The sequence below is a fragment of the Urocitellus parryii genome, chromosome Y (assembly GCF_045843805.1).
Source record: "Urocitellus parryii isolate mUroPar1 chromosome Y, mUroPar1.hap1, whole genome shotgun sequence".
Taxonomy (NCBI): Eukaryota; Metazoa; Chordata; class Mammalia; order Rodentia; family Sciuridae; genus Urocitellus; species Urocitellus parryii.
In genome coordinates, this window is record NC_135548.1 from 19,664,341 (window position 1) to 19,669,750 (window position 5,410).

The window sequence follows — 5,410 nt, forward strand, 5'->3', positions numbered from 1 at the left end:
CCTAGCATAGGGGCCACCCGCCTGTGTCTTCCACCCCCACCCATCATGCACCTCCCCTGCCTTGCCTTTGGTCACATGGTCTTCTCAGGGAAGGCCTGGGGGAGGGGTCCTTCCCTCACCACTTTGCAGGACCCCCTCCCCACCCCACCCCAGACTGTGTTGTTCAGGCTGCTGCTGGATGGAGGGGACTCTGGATATGGATGCAGGGTGGGTGTGACACATATGGTTCAGAGGTCACTGTCGCTGCCAGCTACCCCTCCCACCCCAACCTGGGTGCTGGAGCCTCATTGGGGTCACAGTAGTGTCCCTAGCAGCCAAAATGGCTTATGCATGGACATGGTAGGCCCATATGGGAGCCAAGCTATTTCTTCTCCTTCCTCTTCAGCCCTCGGGGATCCCCTGATGCACAGAGGGGCCAGAGAAGGGATTTATTTGGGGGGGGGGGGGGTCAGGAGGCTTGTAAGTTGGGGGATGGGCTGACTTTCTTGTACAGTGTATATTCAAATTTATTTAATGTGAGTTTGGTCTGGACTGACAGCTGGGTTCCCTCCTGATGGGGAATCTGGGACACAGTCCAGGAACAAACTGATTGGGAATTCTGGCACAGGACACTGTGCTGTTATCACACCAAGTATCAGGGGAAGGAGCAGAGAGACAGTGGCCAGGACTGGACTTTGGACCACAATCTGCTCTCTCCCTGTCAACCTCCTCTCTTTCTTCCTTTACCTTCCCTGCCTTTTCTTACTGCTCCTCTTCTCCCCCCACCCCCTTTTCTCATCTGATCCCTTCCTTTCTCAAGTGTTTGTGTTGAGCCTTCTTTTACCTTCTTTCTATCAGATTTGTGGTTGAATTAAACTCATACCATTTGCTTTGTGGTTTGTTGGACTGTGGTGTTGGCTTGATGTGCCCTTTGTGGGAGGTGGCTGGCCATGAACCACAGCCAGGCAAGAGATGGATGGCGTTCTTTTGGGTGCAGATGAAGGGCTGATTGACGCTGGGCCGTGGCCAAGGAAAGCACCTGGCAGTGGGACAGGTGTGCTCCAGCCCTTTGTCCCAACTGCACAGTAGGGTACCTGACTCAGGGGCTGCTTTCCAGGAGGGACCCAGGGCAGTTTCATCCATGTGGCATCTCTTTCAGCTGCACCTAGACCACTTGGGCTCTGGTGATCTGTGGGGGGTCACACAGCTGAAGGAGCAGCAGACTTGGCTTTATTTAACCACTTTACTCACATGCAAGTTGGATGGACAGGAAACTTGAACAACACAGATCTCCATGCTGTCCCTGCAGCAGGAGATCAACTCTGGGAGCCTCAGTTAGGCAGAGAGACAGGGGGTTGGGGGTGGAGGCTACAGAATGAGGAGTAATGAGGCCAGAGGGCATGGAGTGGGGGGGGGGTCTCAGGAGAGAACTGAGGAGTAAGGCCTGGGCCAGGGTCACAGGTAGGTAGGTCTTTCCAGATGTGTGAAGGAGTGTTGTGTGCTGAGGAGGAGGAGGTTCAGAAGGACAGGACCCCAAGATGGAGGGGAGTCAGCAGTTTGCCCTACTCTGCTTCCTGCCTGGGGATCCACACTGTCTGGACAGCCTGGTGTACACTTCTGGTGGCTACTGAGGTCCTGCCCTCAGGGGCTGGACAGAGCTCAGGAGAGGCTCGACCCACCAGGCTCCGCATTCCTCAGAGCAAGAACAAGCTGCACAGAATGGCCCAGAGCAGGTCAGACATGGTGTGGCTCTGGGGAGGACAGGAACGGCAGGCTGGAGGGACACCCCAAGGGCACTGGCATCACCCAGCAGGCATGGAGCCCAAAATGTTCAGTGTTTCCCCTCCACCACACACAACATAGAGTGCCGGTGCCCCTCAACCTGTGCTGTGCTAGGTCCTAGGGAGAGGAGAAACTAAAGGGTCCCTGGCTGGGAGGAGTTCAAAACTGAAGGAGCTTGAAGCAGAGATCCCCAACTCTAGAGAGGTGTGCTGACCGCAGACTACAGGGATCAGGGCACTGTGGAAGAACAGCTAGGGATGGTCTTCCCGGTTTGTTCACTGCAGGTTCATGGGCACACGGCACCCACAGCAGCAGCTCTCAGTTCTGGCTACCTCTTTACAAGGAAGAGGGAGGCATGATGCCTCAGGGAAGCCCAGGGGGTGCTGAAGGTGCTTTGGATGGAGGGAAAGGCCTCGTTCCACTGGCGCCCCCACACTTGCTCCCTGCTCCTTCTGTAAAGTCCCTTGTTCCTCGGCTACTACACCACACACCTCCAAGACCTGCAAACTCACACTGAACTACTTCTCAGCCTGGTTTAAAGAGCCCAACCTGCACTACCAGCCTCCCCAACTCTGGCCTGGGGGTTCCCCTAGGAACTTTGGGCTCATTCTTAAATCTAGACCATTGCTCATAGACCCTCCACCCCTGAGGCAGCCTCCCCTTCTCCCATGTGCCCCTCCCTCAAGGCCATATTGTTTCTCCTTGTGCTAGTCCCACCCCTCTGCAGGGCAGGGTCCTCCTCCTTTTCTAGCTCCTCTGCTTCCTAAACTGGGCTTTCTGTCCAGTAGATTCCCAGTACTAGGTGCAGTAGCATCACAGTGAGTGCTCCAGGAAGACCTTCAGAGCTGGTGCTCTCCCCAGAAGCATCACAGGCAGATGGCGCTGGCCCCAGAGGGCACTCTAGAGGCAGCTGCAGTTAACGGTGGTCATTGCTGGCTGGTAGGACTGCCTTGGAGCCAACATAAGGGACATGACATCAGATCATTCCAGCCAGGAATGGAGGCAGAAGGAGCCCCAGGGTTCCCAGGAAGCGGACAATGATAAAGAGCCGGAGGAAGATCCTGTCGATGACCATGGCAACACACTTCCAGTCTTCTCTCACCTTCAGGAGAAATAGGCTCACAGTGACAGAGGCCAGGCCTCAAGAAGTGTTCCTCTCATGCTTAGACCCTGTAGGGACAACCACAACTGCCCCCTGAGACCTAATGGGGAAGCTAAAACTGGCACAGGTGCAGAGATGGGGTGGAGGGAGAAACAGAGCTGGCCCAAGCCCCATACCACCCTCTCCTGTGTCCCACCTATCTTACCGTCCACACTGCCGGGGCTCAGCAGGTTCCAGGCAAAGGGACTAGAGGGACACAGAGAGGTGCTGGAACCATCTAAGGAGATGGACTCCCAGTGGCTGCAGTGATTTCAGTGCAGAGAAGGTAGTGGGTGGGGTAGGTGTGACTCAGGGCAGGTTAGGGGGTGGGTGGGCTTTGTGCAGCTTGGACTCCCAGCCCATGCCAGGGATGGATGCCTAGCTGCTCCCAAATTAACGATTAATTTTCTCATTCACTCATCAAGGCTATCCAGTGATCCTTTCCAGCCTTTCACCCTTCCCTAAGTTGATAAGAGAATGCTGATGCTGAGCGCTAGATAAGGCAGAGGCTGCAGAGAGGCCCAGCCTCGTACAACCAAGAATCTGCAGGGTTTGTGGTTGACTCATGAGCTTCACAGAGGGCCTCATGAGCAAAGAGGAGAGGGGACCATCTAGCATAAAAGAGGAAGGCCACTGCCAGAGGTGGCTAGGCCACCAGGCTCTCCTAATGCCCCCCTCCACCTTCCGTCACTGCCAACTCCTGTAGGTAGTGGCATAAGCATGGCACTGCAGAGTCCACATCTAAGCATGCCCTTCTCTGCTCGCTGTCTCCCAGTTAGGATGAGCAGGGACATTCTTGACCTACTGCCATCAAGTGTCCCAAGAGCCAGCTAAATGTTCTCTCACAATTGATTCCAGACTCTTTGGAGCCATGAATGAGTGAGGCCAGCCCTCAGGGAGGGGACCAGCTTGGTCTAGCTACCACCTTGATGTGGGAGGGTTCCCTGGTAAGCTGGTAGGGTCACCCAGGGGAGGCCCTCACCCAGATCTCACTCAGGAAGAGTCGGCATCCTCAGACCGCAGGTGGTCGGAAATATAGTTCACACCTTCCAGGGTTTTCTGTATGCAAGGCGACAGCAAGGCGACAGCAAGGCGACAGCAAGATCTCAGGCTCCCCAGAGGGAGCCTCGGCTCTGGGCCCTGAGGCCTGTGGGTGCAGGCGTCTGTGGCCATAGTTGATACCCATGGAGGGGGCTGGGAGGCCTGCACACACCCATCTGTCTTTTTCCTCCTCCTCCTCTGCCTCCTCTCTCTCCTCTGCATTCATGTTGGTCTCCAACCAATAACAAGATGGGCCGAGTTTCAGGCCTGGGGAGTCGTGTGGCTCCAAAGGAGGCTGGTTCATTGGCAGCCACCCGGGCACACGTCCCAGCAGGGCCACCAGCACCCAGCGGGGCAAGCTGTGGGTGCTGGAGGAGCGGTGGTGCACGTTGAGCACGAAGACGGTGATGACGATGGAGAGGGTGACCAAGATCATGGTGAAGAGCAGGTACTCTCCGATGAGCGGGATGACCAGCGAGAAGGATGGGATGATCTCAGTGATGAGCAGCAGGAAGATGGTCAGCGAGAGCAGCACAGAGATGGACAGCGTGACCTTCTCGCCGCAGTCGGAGGGCAGGTAGAAGACCAGCACGGTGATGCAGGAGATGAGCAAGCATGGGATGATGAGGTTGATGGTGTAGAAGAGCGGCAGCCGGCGGATGACAAAGGCATAGGTGACGTCAGGGTAGATCTCGGCGCAGCAGTCATACTTCTTGCTGTTGTAGGTCCCGTGGCATTGATGATGGCCCACTCGCCACTCTCCCAGTAGTCCTTCAGGTCCACTGTCTGCTCCATCAGTTCCAGGTCGATCTTGGCCTTGTCATAGGTCCAGGAGCCAGACTTCATCTTACAATTCTGCTGATGGAAGGGGAAGAAGGTGACGTCGATGCTGCAAGAGCTCTTGTAAATGGGGGGGGGGCACCCAGTGCACAGTGCCCATGGAGAAGAGGTGCACTTTGGTCATGTGGGTCACCGCAAACTCCCCATCTGCACTGCAGAGAGAAGACCAGCTGGGGGCTCTGCACACCCACCTGACCCACCCAGACTGCTGCAGAGAGCAACCTGAACAAGGCAGTTCTCAGCTGGCCAAGTGTCCCATCTTTAGCAAGGGTATAAAATTTCCCCAGAAGATGAATATACTTGAGTTTTCTTTTCATATAACATTGTTTTAATTGCAAAAGGTGGAGTTTTGAAGAACACTGGAAAGTACCAAGAATTTTTAAAATACCCACTATTAACATTGTGATATTATACATGTCTATTCTACTGTCAGGCAGACAATGTTTCTGATGGTTTTGCATATTTGAGGTCACAGGGTGTATGCAGTTCCATTGTGTGTTTTATTCCTTTAATATTTAAGAGTGATAATTTTGAACTATACTTTCCTAGCACACAGTGAGCAAGCAGCCTCTTAGGTAGAAGATCATGACTTTTCCACTTGGATCTTTAGTTCTTTGCTCAAGAAAC

At 54.5% G+C, this 5,410-nt stretch overlaps 1 pseudogene; it reads right to left on the bottom strand.

Moving 5' to 3' along the window:
- Nucleotides 1-2,737: 2,737 nt before the first annotated feature.
- On the bottom strand, nt 2,738-4,907 carry LOC144251065 (neuronal acetylcholine receptor subunit alpha-2-like; annotated as a pseudogene).
- Between the last annotated feature and the right edge of the window lie 503 nt (nt 4,908-5,410).